This window comes from Schistocerca serialis, chromosome 3 (genome assembly GCF_023864345.2).
Source record: "Schistocerca serialis cubense isolate TAMUIC-IGC-003099 chromosome 3, iqSchSeri2.2, whole genome shotgun sequence".
NCBI classification, from domain to species: domain Eukaryota; kingdom Metazoa; phylum Arthropoda; class Insecta; order Orthoptera; family Acrididae; genus Schistocerca; species Schistocerca serialis.
The window spans coordinates 851,572,355-851,588,709 of record NC_064640.1 but is presented as its reverse complement, the minus strand read 5'-3'; positions in this window follow the sequence as shown (position 1 = coordinate 851,588,709).

Below are 16,355 nucleotides of genomic sequence, written 5' to 3'. Positions count from 1 at the left end.
TGATAAAATTTCTTTCGGTTTGTGTTGAATGTTTAGTTTTGTTTCCTTCTATTTTTACTTTTTATGTATCTTCTAAGTCGTTTGGCGAATGCTTGTAATTTCTGCTTCTTTTCATTTAATTGCTCTATTGGATCTTGTTGTGAGATTTTACCTAACCTTTTTCGTTTTTTGTCTGATATTTCATTTCTTATAAATTGTGTTATCTGTCCGATGTTTCTTCTCAGTTTTTCTATTTTGATCTGTAGCCTGTGTTGCCATGCTGGTTTTGTGGGTTTCTTCTGTGTGTTGGTTGGTTCTGATCTCTGCCTAATGTGTATATTTAGTGTAGTGAGTGCTCTTATATCAACCAGTAGTTGTAACTCTTCCATAGTTGTATTTTCATTTATTTTGTTGTGTATGATTGTGTTGATAGTTGTTATTGTTGTTTTGACTTGTGGGTTATTTGGTGGTCTATGCAAGAATGGTCTAATGTCTGTATTTGTGTCTTTGTATTCTATATATGTCAGCTGAAATTTTTCTTCCTTATCTAACATATGTGTCACTTCATGTTCTGTTTGTGCTTGTTCTGGTGGCCATCTTAAGATCTCGTTTTCCTCTGATTGTTTAATTGATGCGTGGTGTTCTTTGTTTGTTTGCTCTGGGATGTTTGAGTCCATTACTGTATTTTATTCTTCTTCTGATTGCATATTATTTTGTCCCAGTATTTGTTGTACTTGTTGTTTGATGTTTTCTAATTCCGACTGTGGTATCCTGTTATTTTTGATTATTACACGGATCTGATCAGCTAGTCATTGTTCTGTTAAAAATTTTAATTCTGGGTATCTGGTAATAAATGTTGTGTATACTTGTGATCTGTATCCAGTTGTGTTGGTTCCTAAGTTTGTTGCTTGGTAATAACAGAACATGAGGTGTCGGTTAACTTCATCAGACCATCTCATCCTCTGTCTTTGTTTTCCTTCTAGGGTGGTTGCAGGAAGCATATCCTGCAAAACACCTCTATTTGGATTGAAATCATTTTCCGTGTGGCTAGCAGTGTCGTTACCATTGTGAATGGGCGTAGGGTTCAAGCGTCATCCCCGACCATGACAGCACTTGTCCGAGGCTTCATTAGTTCTGTCCTGAACCAACTAATCACACTAAAAGGGGGGGGGGGGTTAGCCCTGTTAGTGGTTTGTTCTTTTCATTGCCTTTTACGACTGGCGTATTATTATTATTATTATTATTTCCTTCACTTTCTCAGACGTTAAGTCCGGTTAAAAATGGAGTGACACGGACCTTGATCAAGCGTCACTTCCTTTTAACTGTACGGTATGTGTTATATTGCATTTAGGAACTTTCGGGTAATTGAACATGTATCAATAATTACGGATTTCTGTAGTTGTATATATATATGTTTGGATGTAGCTGTATTGCTTTGATGTACTGGTGGATATTGTGTGGTATGACTCCTGTAGTTGATAGTACAATTGGTATGATGTCAACTTTATCCTGATGCCACATGTCTTTGACTTCCTCAGCCAGTTGGATGTATTTTTCAATTTTTTCTCCTGTTTTCTTTTGTATATTTGTTGTATTGGGTATGGATATTCCTATTAGTTGTGTTAATCTCTTCTTTTTATTGGTGAGTATGATGTCAGGTTTGTTATGTGGCGTTGTTTTATCTGTTATAATGGTTCTGTTCCAGTATAATTTGTATTCATCATTCTCCAGTACATTTTGTAGTGTATACTTTTATGTAGGAACGTGTTGTTTTAAAAGTTTATGTTGTAAGGTAAGCTGTTGATGTATTATTTTTGCGACATTGTCATGTCTTCTGGGGTATTCTGTATTTTCTAGTATTGTACATCCGCTTGTGATGTGATCTACTGTTTCTATTTGTTGTTTACAAAGTCTGCATTTATCTGTTGTGGTATTGGGATCTTTAATAATATGCTTGCTGTAATACCTGGTGTCTATTGTTTGATCCTGTATTGCAATCATGAATCCTTCTGTCTCACTGTATATATTGCCTTTTCTTAGCCATGTGTTGGATGCGTCTTGATCGATGTGTGGCTGTGTTAGATGATACGGGTGCTTGCCATGAAGTGTTTTCTTTTTCCAATTTACTTTCTTCGTATCTGTTGATGTTATGTGATCTAAAGGGTTGTAGAAGTGGTTATGAAATTGCAGTGGTGTAGCCGATGTATTTATATGAGTGATTGCCTTATGTATTTTGCTAGTTTGTGCTCGTTCTAGAAAGAATTTTCTTAAATTGTCTATCTGTCCATAATGTAGGTTTTTTATGTTGATAAATCCCCTTCCTCCTTCATTTCTGCTTAATGTGAATTTTTCTGTTGCTGAATGTATGTGATGTATGTGATATTTGTGGCATTGTGATCGTGTAAGTGTATTGAGTGCTTCTAGGTCTGTGTTCTTCCATTTCACCACTCCAAATCAGTAGGTCAATATTGGTATGGCATAAGTATTTATAGCTTTTGTCTTGTTTCTTGCTGTCAATTCTGTTTTCAGTACTTTTGTTAGTCTTTGTCTATATTTTTCTTTTAGTTCTTCTTTAATATTTGTACTATCTATTCCTATTTTTTGTCTGTATCCCAGATATTTATAGGCATCCGTTTTTTCCATCGCTTCTATGCAGTCGCTGTGGTTATCCAATATGTAATCTTATTGTTTAGTGTGTTTTCCCTTGACTATGCTATTTTTCTTACATTTGTCTGTTCCAAAAGCCATACTTATATCATTGCTGAATTCTTCTGTTATCTTTAGTAATTGGTTGAGTTGTTGATTTGTTGCTGCCATTAGTTTTAGATCATCCATGTATAGCAAATGTGTGATTTTTTGTTGGTATGTTCCAGTAATATTGAATCCATAATTTGTATTATTTAGCATGTTGGATAGTGGGTTCAGAGCAAGGCAGAAACAAAAAGGACTTAATGAGTCTCCTTGGTATATTCCACACTTAATCTGTATTGGCTGTGATGTGATATTATTTGAATTTGTTTGGATATTAAGTGTGGTTTTCCAATTTTTCATTACTATGTTTAGGAACTGTATCAATTTAGGATCTACTTTGTATATTTCCAATATTTGTAGTAACCATGAGTGGGGTACACTATCAAAAGCTTTTTGGTAATCAATGTATGCGTAGTGCAGCGACCTTTGTTTAGTTTTAGCTTGATATGTCACCTCTGCATCTATTATCAGTTGCTCTTTACATCCTCGTGCTCCTTTGCAACAGCCTTTTTGTTCTTCATTTATAATTTTGTTCTGTGTTGTATGTGTCATTAATTTCTGTTTAATGACTGAAGTTAATATTTTGTATATTGTTGGTAGGCATGTTATGGGGCGATATTTAGCTGGGTTTGCTGTGTCTGCTTGATCTTTGGTTTCAGATATGTTATTCCGTGTGTAAGTGTATCAGGGAATGTGTATGGGTCTGGAATGTAACTGTTAAATAATTTAGTTAGATGTGAATGTGTTGAGGTGAACTTCTTTAACCAGAAATTTAATATTTTATCTTTTCCAGGGGCTTTCAAATTGTGAGTAGAATTAATTGCTTGGGTGACTTCATGTTGCAAAATTATCACTTCAGGCATTTGTGGTATCATCTTGTATGTGTATGTTTCTGCTTGTATCCACCGTGCATGCCTGTTTTGTCTGGTAAAATTTCTTTTGGTTTGTGTTGAATGTTTGGTTTTGTTTCCTTCTATTTTCACTTTTTTTGTATCTTCTGAGTCGTTTGGCTAATGCTTGTAATTTCTGCTTCTTTTCGTCTAATTGCTCTGTCGCTTCTTGTTGTGAGATTTTACCTAACCTTTTTCGTTTTTTTTCCGAGATTTCATTTCTTATAAATTGTGTTATCTGTCCGATGTCTTTTCTCAGTTTTTCTATTTTGATCTGTAGCCTGTGTTGCCATGCTGGTTTTGTGGGTTTCTTCTGTGTGTTGGTTGGTTCTGATCTCTGCCTAATGTGTATATTTAGTGTAGTGAGTGCTCCTATATAAACCAGTAGTTGTAACTCTTCCATAGTTGTGTTTTCATTTATTTTGTTGTGTATGATTGTGTTGATAGTTTTTATTGTTGTTTCGACTTGTGGGTTATTTGGTGGTCTATGCAAGAATGGTCTAATGTCTGTATTTGTGTCTTTGTATTCTATATATGTTAGCTGAAATTTTTCTTCTGTATCTAACATCTGTGTCACTTCGTTTTCTATTTGTGCTTGTTCTGGTGGCTGTCTTAAGATTTCGTTTTCCTCTGATTGTTTAATTGGTGCGTATTGTTCTTTGTTTGTTTGCTCTGGGATGTTTGAGTCCATTACTGTATTTCCTTCTTATTCTGATTGCATATTATTTTGTTCCAGTATTTGTTGTACTTGTTGTTTGATGTTTTCTAATTCTGACTGGGGTATCCTGTTAATTTGGATTGTTACACGGATCTGATCAGCTAGTCGTTGTTCTGTTAAAAATTTTAATTCCGGGTATCTGGTAATAAATGTTGTGTATACTTGTGATCTGTATCCAGTTGTGTTGGTTCCTAGGTTTGTTGCTTGGTAATAACAGAACATGAGGTGTCGATTAACTTCATCTGACCATCTCATCCTCTGTCTTTGTTTTTCTTCTAGGGTGGTTGCAGGAAGCATATCCTGCAAAACACCGCTATTTGGATTTAAATCATTTTCCAGTTGGCTAGCAGTGTTGTTACCGTTGTGGGCGGGCATAGGGTTCAATCGTCGTGCCCGACCATGACGGCGCTTGTCCGAGGCTTCTTTAGTTCTGTTATTATTATTATTATTATTATTATTGATCTTAACAATTACTAATCATTCATTAATACCAGTAATAATTGAATATAAATAATTGTTTCTTAATTATTAATAATTAAAAGTATCATCAATAACAATAACAACATAATTATGCAAGATGAGACTGTCAGCCAAAGGTCCTGTACTATCATATTTATACATCTTCCTGGAAGAATATAAGAACACATTAGGCGATACTGAGTCTGTGGCTTAGGGCTTACCTTGGAAGACAAAACTACATTTGTGAAGGTAGTGTGGATAAAACACGTGGAACTGCAGGCTGTCTACAACTTTCACAGAAACCAGACAGTAGTTATCTGTCAAAAGATATAAAAGGGAAGCAGTAAGTAGATTGGCTATGATGGCATTGGCACACATTGTTTACATTTGTGACATCACTTGCACAGGTCAGTGCTGTACTCATGATGAGCAGTAGAGCATAACCCCTGAGCTGGCAAGTGAATTGGGCTGCTGATATTTCAGACTGTAGTGCAGTTTCCCTGTTCTAGCATGTCTGCAGTGCTGGTGGTAGCAGTTGTTGTATGGTGACCCATCAGATAAATGTTCCTGATTGAGAAAGTCTTTTATTCATAACAGTTACAGTGATGGAATCAGGGAAGTGTCATTTGCATCCATAATGTAGGTGACAATAGCTGCTAAAGTGTGCTGGCATCAGCAGTTGTCTGCAAGGAGGGTGGCACACAGTACGATGGTAATCCATCATGCTGTAATCAGCAAATCAGCACAGCAGCAGAGTGCTGATGCAAGGCAGTAATGGTTACGGGTGACAGGGAGTAGGAAGCCACCTACATTCTCACTTGCTTTTTTGACTCGCCAGAGAATACAATGGAGTAGGTGAGGTTAAACTGCAGCCACTGGGATGACTGATGACAATGGCATGTGCCTGTTCTGGACGGTGAACAGCAATTACACGTGTCCACAGAGGGCAGTGATGTAAGGGTAGCTAGATCACCAGCCTCAAAACCATGGCCCACCAGGGAGGCGGCTGTTAGCAGATGGTAGTCAACCAGTAAACTGCGTACAGGCTCAGCTCAAGCAGAGGCCTGCAGCTCTTGACAGCAAGGTCTGACAGCAATGGCTGGTTGCTTCATCTTTGATTGCAAGCAAATTTCTTTTCATAGCTAGTGGCCAGCATAAACTGCGTAACTGGGCCTTCTGTGTGCAGATTAATGTTACTGAGACTGATGGTCTAAATTAGGTTGTGTGTGTGTGTGTGTGTGTGTGTGTGTGTGTGTGTGTGTGTGTGTGTGTGTGTGTGTGTAAGTATGTAGATGAGCTGGGCTGGCTAGTGTTTCTCAAATGGCAGCAGTTCTGACCTGTAAGTCACAACAGGTTGCTATTGTCAGACTTAATCATTGGGAAACTGACTTCATTTGCCATGGTTTTCCTATCTAGCTAGCTCCTCCATAAGCTCTACTGGATCAGGGAGGCATCATAACTTCGACTTCTGGACTTCTGTAGATGATGACTGGCATCTTCTCTATTTTCAGTGTACTGAATACATGTTCTTGAGTGCCATATCACCTAATTATTGAGCTGGATGTATGCTTCCCTCCTCATGACGTCATTCTGCTGAATGAACACAGCAGTTGTTTGCTACACCAGGCAAAGCTATGGTAGAGCACTACCTTCCACTTTGAGATTCAGTCTCTCCAGTTGTGATATGTTAACATTTATAAAGAAAATCTTAATAGATGTTTCATATATGTCCAATATTCTCCACTTCTCTCTTCTCAGGTTCAGTGTGAACCACTTCGTTCATTTGCTGTTTACTAACTTAAGTACCGTTTCCGAATATTAACACAGTTTACTGGCAGTCATAATAAAAGCTAAAGCAATCAGGTGGTTTCCCACTTAAAGTAGATGCAAGTAACACACAGTAGTCACAACCATGGTGATACCAGACACCAGGACATTGTGTCATGTTTTTTATGAATAACTGATCATGGTGTTGCCACACATGCTGGAGCATCTGCTCTGCAGTAATGCATGATTTCTGTGTAGCTGTAAGCTTAACCAGTGAAAGGAAGTCAGGTTTTAAGCGTTGCTTATGTAAGTTTAAGTCTGGATTGGTAGTAGTTTCAGTAGTTTTTTTCAGCTAATACAACAATGGCTGTACCATATTCATTATAGTGGTTCCATTGATATTAGCTGTAAGGCAGTTCCTGCTATGCCACAAGTTGTACAATTTACCAGTAGCACACTACCTCATAATTTTAGCCTCATCCTCCCTTTCTGTCATCCCTGCTCATAGCAGTTTATAACAACTATTTTGGTTGTAAATATGGATTAGATATAATACATTCCAGCCCTTTGAAAGTAAGGATACAGTGCCATGACATCCCTTTGGCATCCTAAGGCATCTTTTATCCCTAAAAATAACCCCCCCCCCGCCCATGGGCCTCTAGGTCCTTCCATGAGTACGTGCATGGCGAGCATGGGGCCCCGAGCTATTGCAGCCTTCCTTCTTTCCAGGGCTGCATTTCCTTGCCCTTTCCTTCCTTTCCTCTCCTTGCTCCTTCCCCTTCGCCCTCTCCTCTCCCTCTCTTGGTGTCCTTTTTTAAGTTGGCCCTGTTATCCTCCTGGTTCTGTTGGCTTTGCAATTTGGTTTTGTTGCGTAATCACCTCATCCTTTTGGCGTTCCCTGGTTCCCCTCTGGGGTTTGACCTCCATTACTAAACTTCTGTTCCATAGTGTGAGCAATTTGGGGAAGAGTGCCTTACCTAGTGTCTCCGACGTGTGCCCTCCTAGTTCATTCCACCTTTTCTTTCACATCGTTGTCTGATGCTAGGATGCATAGCCTGCACGGTAGGCAGCCCGTGTGGTGGGGTCGCTATGTACCCTTTTGGTTGAGCCCCCTGAACACGCAGGGATCACACTTCTGATACCTGAGCTGTGACCTCCTCGTGTAAGCCTAGGAGTGGTTGCTTTTTGTCCTGGAGCATCAGAGCTCCTGGCAATGGCCACCGTGCCAGACAGCCCCTGTTGTGGCTGGGTGGCGCCCATGGGGAGAGCCCCTGATTGGAGTGGGTGGTATCAGGGCGGACGCTATGCAAATGAAACGCATACAGGTCCAGAACTCTGTCCGTTCTTCTGCGGCCATCTCTCTGCGTGGAACTGATTCTTTTAGTGCTGCTTCTCCTGCTCCTTCGGCCTTCCTATCCATTGCTACCCCCTGGGAGGAGGGTCAGGCTCATCAGCTAGGAGCGAAACCTTTCCCCCACTATCTAGTTTGCACCAGGACTGATGGGGATACTGTCACCGATACCAAACCTTTCTTTTTTGTGGAACACATTGAAGACACGTTTGACGAAGTGGACTCTCTGAGAAAGATGCAGTCATGTTCGTTGTTGATCAAAACTGCTTCAGCTGCCCAGTCTGTGACCCTTCGTGCCTGTACCCATCTTGGCACAATTCCTGTGTCCATTACCCCCCAACAGTCTCTAAACATGGTTCAAGATGTGATTTTTCACAGGGACCTCATCCTTCAAACTGATGAGAAACTATGGGACAATCTCAGCTGGCAGGGTGTTCACTTTGTTTGGCGTGTTCAGAAGGGTCCGAAGGACAATTGCATTGGTACTGGTGTCTTTATCCTGGCCTTCGAAGGGGATAAGCACCCTGAAAAATAAAGATCATTATTTATCAATGTGATGTGAAGCCATACATCCCACCACCTATGAGATATTTTAGGAGCTTGCGTTTCGGGCAGTCGTCTTCCCGCTGTTCGCAGGCCCCTCTCTGTGGTGACTGTGGACATCCACTCCCTGAGAGGAGTTCCTGTGTTCCCCCTCCTGTGTGTGTTAATTGTCATGCCAATCATTCTCCATGTTCACCAGATTGCCCAGTTCATAAGAAGATACAAGAGTAGAAGTCCCTTGACCATTTAACCTACACCGAGGCTCGTAAGAAGTATGCACGTCTTCACCCTGTGTCCATGACGTCTAGCTATGCTTTAGTTAAATCTTCAGCCCTTCCTCCGCCTCCCTTACCCCAGTCCCAAACCCCTCTCCTCCCCCTCCCCTGCGGCTCCCACACCTTCTCCTCTGGGCGCTGCTCCCCCTCACCAGCCGATACGTGTCCCATTTCTTCGGCGTCAGCTGGTCAAGGGCGCCCCTCCTGGGATGCCCCTTACCGGCACCTTCCAGGTCAAAGGTCTGCTGCCACGAGATGACCACAAGAACCATGGTCTGTGGGCCCCCAGGTCACCTGATCTCTTTCTGTTCCCGATCTTGCTGCAGCTGGCTCCTTTATGCCACACAGCCCTCCATGATCTAAAACAGAAAAGAAGAAGAGACATAAGTTCCGGGACAAGGAGCCTCTGGTGTCACCAGAGGTCCCATCCCCACCTTTGCATCCTGATTCTGATCTGTTGTTCGTGGGTGTCGCCCCTCCTTGTCGGTGACAAGTGGTGACCCGGTGGCATGACTGACTTTAGCCTGTTCAACCCCCATTTGAGTCATCATTCTGCGGTTAGCCAGTGTAATTGTAATGGATACCACCATCACCTTCCAGAATTGAAATCCCTTGTTTCGTCTTACTCTACAGCTTTTGTGCTTCTACAGGAATCTCAATTTACTGATGATCACTCACTGACCATCTGTGGGTTCCATGTTTTCTGTTGAAATCGGGTCGGCCCCCTGCGGGCCTCTGGTGGTGTTTGTACATTGGTCCGTACGGACGTTGTGGATTCCTCTTCAAACTACATTGGAAGCGGTTGCTGTTAGGGTTCACCTGGACTCTGAGGTCACGGTTTGCAATCTTTAGCTCCCTCCTGACAGGACTCTTACGCCTTCTGCCTTGACTGCCCTCCTTCAGCAACTTCCTCCTCCCTTCCTCTTTCTCGGGGTTGCTCATCATCCCTTGTGGGGCAGTGCATTTCCATCTAGATAGGGTCTTCTCATAGACCAGTTTCTTGCAGACCATCTATGTTTCTATCTATCTATCTATCTATCTATCTATCTATCTATCTATCTATCTAGGTTGGTCTTTCCAATGTGCCGATTAACCTCTATATACTGCACAGTTCGTTTTTTCTCCATGTTTGTCAGGTTGTATTGATGACGTCCTATGTGACGTGTCTGACGCAATTGTTCGCGCTGCTAGCCTTGCTGTACTGCGCTCAAGTGGACCATCATGCTGCCGGCAAGTCCCATGGTGGAGTACGGCCATTGCCATTCACATTCGTGATCACTGTCAAGCAAGTCTTGTGGTGGAGTATGGCAATTGCCATTGCCATCCGTGATCGCAGTCAAGCTTTGCAACACCTTAAGAGGCACCCATCTGTTGCCAATCTTATTACCTTTAAATTTCTTCGTGCTAAAGCCCCTTTAGTTAATCAAAAAGAGCAAATGGATGTGTTGGCAAAGCTTTGTTCCTTCCCTCAGTTCTACTGTCCCTATGTCATGGGTATGGGCTACACTTCACTCTCTCCAAGGTTGCTGTCCGCCCTCCCAGGCCTTCACGTCCTGGATGGCCTTTGCATAGACCCGTTGATTCTCGTGGAACATCTTGTGACCAATTTTGCAACAGCATCAGCAGCAGCCTCCTATCCGGCTGCTTTCCTTCACCAGAAACAGCTGGCCGAAGCTTCCACATTATGTTTTACCCCTTGTCAATCAGAATCTTACAACAAACCTTTTACTGAATGGGAACTTCTTTCCACTCTTTATTCTTCTCATTATACGGCCTCTGGCACAGACTCCATTCATAATTAACTGCTTCAACATCTCAGTGCTCCTCAACGGCAACATCTTCTCTGGGTGTTTAACCGTATTTGGCTCCAGGGTGACTTCCCTTCTCAGTGGAGGGATAGCATCATGGTTCCTGTCCTTAAGACTGGTAAGAACCCCCCTTTGTCGAAAGCTACTGGCCAATTAGCCTGACAAATGTTGTTTGCAAGTTACTTGAATGGATGGTAGCCCGTCGGCTCTCTTGGATCCTCGAATCTCGGGGTCTATTGTCCACTTACCAGTGTGGTTTCCAAGAGGGGCGGTCTCTGATTGATCATTTACTTCACTTGGAATCCACGGTTTCGCAGGCTTTTTCCCAGCACCCCATTTGTTTGCAGTATTTTTCAACTTTTGCAAGGCCTATGACACGGCTTGGCGCGATCACATTTTACTTACACGTCATCAGTGGGGTCTTCCAGGCCCACTCTCGATTTTTATCTGCCAGTTTCTGTTCCATCGGTCGTTCAGGGTTTGGGTTGGTACTGTTTTCTGTTCTCCACAGACCCAGGAGAATGGCATCCCACAGGGTTCCGTATTGAGTGTAGTACTTTTCCTCATTGCTATTGATGGCCTTGTGGCCTCTGTCAGTTCTTTGGTCACCCCCTGCTCTGTATGTGGATGATTTCTGCATTTGGGTTAGTTCCTCTTCGATGGCCTCTGCACAGCGGCAGCTCCAGGGAGCTATACGGCATGCCTCTGCATGGACTCCCTCGCACAGGTTTCAATTCTCTCCTTTAAAACTATGGGTGGTCCACTTCTGTCGCCGTACTACGATCTACCCCGATCTGGAGCTCTATCATGATGCACAACAATTGCCTGTGGTCCCACAGTTTCATTTCCTGGGTCTTCTTTTCGACAGCAAGCTCACTTGGCTGCCCCATATCAGACTCCTGAAGGTAGGATGTTTCCGTGAACTCAATGTCCTTTGCTTCCTTGACCACACCTCTTGGGGTGCGGACTGCTCCATCCTTCTCCGCCTTTATCAGGCTTTAGTGCTGTCTCACTTTGACTGTGGTTGTCAAGATTATGGTTCGGCTGCTCCTTCCACACTGTACCTCCTGGATCCGGTCCACCATTGTGGTATCAGTTTGGCCACCGGTGCCATCCCTACTAGCCCTGTTGATAAACTCCTGGTGGAAGTTGGGATCCCCCCCCCCCCCATCCCCCTTTCTGTTCGGCGGTCCCAGCTTTTGGTTTCTTATGCAATCGCTGTCCATTCCTATCTCACTCATCCTTCCTGTTCTATCTTGTTCTCAGACCATGGACATCACCCACCTGCTCCTTCGAGGTCCGAAAGATTCCACTCCCGCAATGGTGTTCCGTTGTTTTTTCCACCAAATTTTATGGGAGTTTCAGGATGCTGTAGTTTTTTACACTGATGGCTCTAAATCTGCTGATCATGTGGGATATGCCTTCACATCCTCTGTTGGCATGGAAAATCATCTCCTCCCACTTACATGTGGGGTGTTTACTGCAGAATTGATGGCAGTTTCCCAGGCCCATACCTTTATTTAATAGTCCCAACGCAACCATGTTTTGTTATGTAATGAGTGGCCTTCTGTCTATTGACCAGTGTTTTTCCTGCCATCCCTTGGTCTCAGCATTTTGGTGGAATGCCACCTTCTTTTGGCTCTGCGTACTAAGTACAGACTTCCCCACACTTTACCTTTAATGTTGGCTGACAGGTCCCAGATGGTCGAACTGGTTCTCAGTTTCCTCCATGAAAGTGGTTTTTATTCTCAGTTTTAAGGTTTTTAATCTCACTCTGGTGTTGGGGCAGGGCCAAGATCCTCTTTTCTTTCCCTTTTACTCTGTTTTTATCACTTTTTAGAATTAGTTAGTCTCCTTTTCCAGTACAAACATCTACATTCTAGTGGTTGATGCAGTAGAGGCAAGACCACCTGCTATTTAAAAGCATTCAGAGGTGGGATGTTTCCTGCTTCTAGCATAGCCTTGGAGTTGCTCTCTTGCTGACTTCCCTCATTTTGTTTTTACCATTGATGGCACGACTGCACTTTTACGTTTTTTTAGCCTTTTTCTTTCATCGTTCTGACTTTTCTGAGATGTCAGACTGTCTGAATGGACCACATTTGAAACAAGGGACTGATGACCTTGCTGTTTAGTCCCTTCAACCCCAACCAACCAACCAACTAACCAACCAACCAACCAACCAACCAACCAACCAAGCAACTAACCAACCTAAAAATAACTCTCACACACCTTTGTGTCAGTCTGGAGCATCTGAGTTAGGCATATTGTAACCCATCCTCTCTGCCATTGACAAATCTCATCCACTAACATTAACACATAACATCCCCTTTGTTTGGAGATCAGCATCACCTCATGTGTCGTTAGTTGTGTGTACTTCTCCGGAGCTTTCCACTATTTAGAACAAACAAACATAATTTTGGATACACCCTCAAACTGAATACACAACCCATAACTCACTACATAAACAGTACAAATAACCATAAAAATGCACAAAAAATACAACAGTTTGGAATGGTTCCCATAATCCAAGCATACTCTTCTTGACATGAAACCACAAGAAATGAACACCCTATCCCAAGAAAAATTCATGCACAAGTAAAATATTGCAAGTAACCAAAATTCCTTGCCAAGACTGCACTCATGCCCATTTTTGGTGGCAACACCACCTGGGGAAATGGAATCTGCATCATCCTATGTCCCCCTCATGAGAACACTGCCCATGGTCCATTGTTATACACCAGCCATGATATAACTCAATCTGTTTTGTTGATATACATGTGTTCCACTCCTGTATTGCACTTCATACCAAGCCTATTACTAGAAAACAGATCAAAGTGAAAACACTAACAGAAAAATAAGAGAACTATACAAACACAACGGAATCTACCACGAAGTTTATCATGTACTCCATATCTGCCATACAATAAATCATACAAAAGATATTCATAAAATATACATACAAACCACATATGTGCGTGACCTAAGAGCATATAGTATCTTGTGTGCAGCCTGCATGCAAGTTTGATTCTTTACTTCCCTTTACTCTTGCCATCTATCTTCTTTCAAGGTAGTGGTGCTGGCAATGGTAGTAGTATCTGAAGCACCTTTAAAAGATTAACTGTGCTCCACCTGAGCAATGGTTTGTGTGTCAGAAACTGCAATGGAATGTTTACTAGTGATGTCATTTCCACAGCTTGATATGGCACATAATATTGCGTAATAAATTTCTTCAGTTTACTCTTTGGTTATAGGGGCCAGTTAACATTACCCTTCACTTGGCTCTGTACTCTGGCAGTTTAACTTTATACTGTCCCATTTTCTCTTGCCAATCGAATGCCTTATTGCTTGCCTTTTGCATTTGCTTTCTTATATCTTTTAATGCTTTGTAATAATTCCATGTGTTTCCCATTTTTTCCCTATCTTAGGTTTAATACCTCAAAAAGTTATGGCATCTTTCTTCCATGCGTCACCTTATATGGTTACAACCCAACACTAATGTGCGCCTTTCAATTATACACAGCCATTACACAGGGTAAGTAAACATCCTAGTCATTATGGTGACTATTGAAGTAGTAGCTCAGCACCTTATCTATGGTTTGGTGAATGTGTTCAGTCCTCTCTTTAGACTGCAGGTGCAAGGACTGGTTCTTTGTTTCCAGATGTGTGATGGATGTAATGGCTGTTTCATTATCTCTGACATAATGATGGTGTCCTGTTCAGTGATTATCATGTTGGGGATGCCAAACTTCAGTAACCAGTTATTCACAATTGCTTGTGCTACTTTAATTGCTAGCTGATTTGTAATCTTTGCAAGGTAACACAAAAAGTGGTCTATGATAGTAAAAAAAGAGTGGTTGCCCTTCATTTTTGGCTCAATGGACCCAAAACTGTTCATTCCAACCATCTAAAATGGACTGGGTGACCCTGGTAATCATTGAATTGTGTAATCTTACCCTCCCTTGCATCACCAGTTGATTTTCGCTCTTATAAATAATTGACTGGTTTCATAAGCTTTGAGAGAAGTAAGATTTACGAATAAACTTTTTTACATATCTTCTTTCCTTATTGTTGGCTCTGGTTTGTCACATCTAGGGGTTGATTCTTGAAGCTTAAATTTTTTTGACTCTGTAGGTTTCAAATTACATGCTAACTATTAAGTAAGTCTGCTGTGTAATTTCTATTTTTGTACTTTTTTTATTGTATCACATTTTTTGATATCACACTGTCTTTACAATTTCCACTTCCATAAAACCAAGAATTGCATTGTTATTGCCAAAATTAAAATCTCATTCAGTTCCATCAGATCCATACCCACTACTACTTCATTCTGCAGTACTAAAAATATTCAAGAGATTTTACAAAACAAAAAGAGTTTACAAACTTTCTTGACAAAAGAGGGATCTTCACCAAGCTATATCATTTTATAGATGACACCAGAAATAAATATTGTCAGATTGTGCAATTAACAATAGGAATTTTAAGTATGCCAGATATTTTGTAATTTAAAATATTTCTAAAAGAAAAGTAATTGTAACTGTACATAGAGAGTCAATACATATAGATTGTGATAAAGTAATGAAATAATTTTTCCTTGTGCATTTTAGTCTGAAATGTAATATATCATATACAAAAGCATATGAAATTCTTTTAGTTAAATAGCTGAGACAATATTAACCTGTTCAAAAGGTAGAAAGTATTTTTGGTATCTATAACTTCTGTTGAATAAAGGTGATGTTAGAGGATGATGTCCCTTTACAGTATCCCCTTCACAAAATTTTGAAACTGTTTGTCTACAATATTTTGTGACAGACTATAAAGTTTGACAATCGGTGTACAAAATGATGCGAAAAGGTTGAATACTGATGTATAGAAGTATCTGGTTCATAACATATTGCAGAAAAAAGAAAAATATCTACTAAACAAGTCATAATCTATACATATGTCAGGGCTTGGCATTCAGCTTTTCAGATCTGTGGAGCATACTGTTATAAGACAAATAATACAAAGTCAAAACTATAACATTACAACACTACACTCTGGAAATAAGTACAGAGACTATAATTACAAATTGTAAGTATACATCCATAAAATCACACCTTCAAATCCTTAAAGAGAGACGAGAAAAAATTCAGAGCCTAAGTGTACGATGAGTGAGCCGATTCTAAAAATATGACGATGGGTACAGACCAGAGGAATATACTCAATTATGAGTAGGAATATAGTACAAAATCAATCAGCCACATAAACCAGAGTATTTGAGGATATGTTGATTCATAAAAGGAGGGAGAGGGAGAGTCATAAATAGCTTTAAATGATGACATAATAAAGTAGCTTGAGGATAAAAATCAGTGTATGGAAGTAGACATGTGTACATCTTGTTATATTGACTATGCTAGCAAATAGTGTGGAAGACATACAAACTAACCTACATACATAAAGGCCTAGAAGACTCATTTACAACTGATAAAAAAAGTACATACTGATTCAAAGTTACATAATGTATTGGGAATTTAATCCCCCTACTTAAAAAAAAAAACTTACATTTATGTGAAATACTGTCTTTGGTAGTCTTGGTTAACAATTTACAAATCTCAGTCACAACACTGATGTAGTTGGCAGGTGCTTGAGTACATTACCCAGCACCTACGATTTCTTGTAAGTTGACTGGTCCAGCCAGGTACAGCCATACAGCAGTGTGGGAGTGAATCTACCCACAGCTTTCAGTTTCCTCCCTAGAGTTCTCAAACTTTCAGTCTAGCATTCAATCAAATCCTGAAACATTGTTTTATGTACTAAATATGCTGTTCAATACCT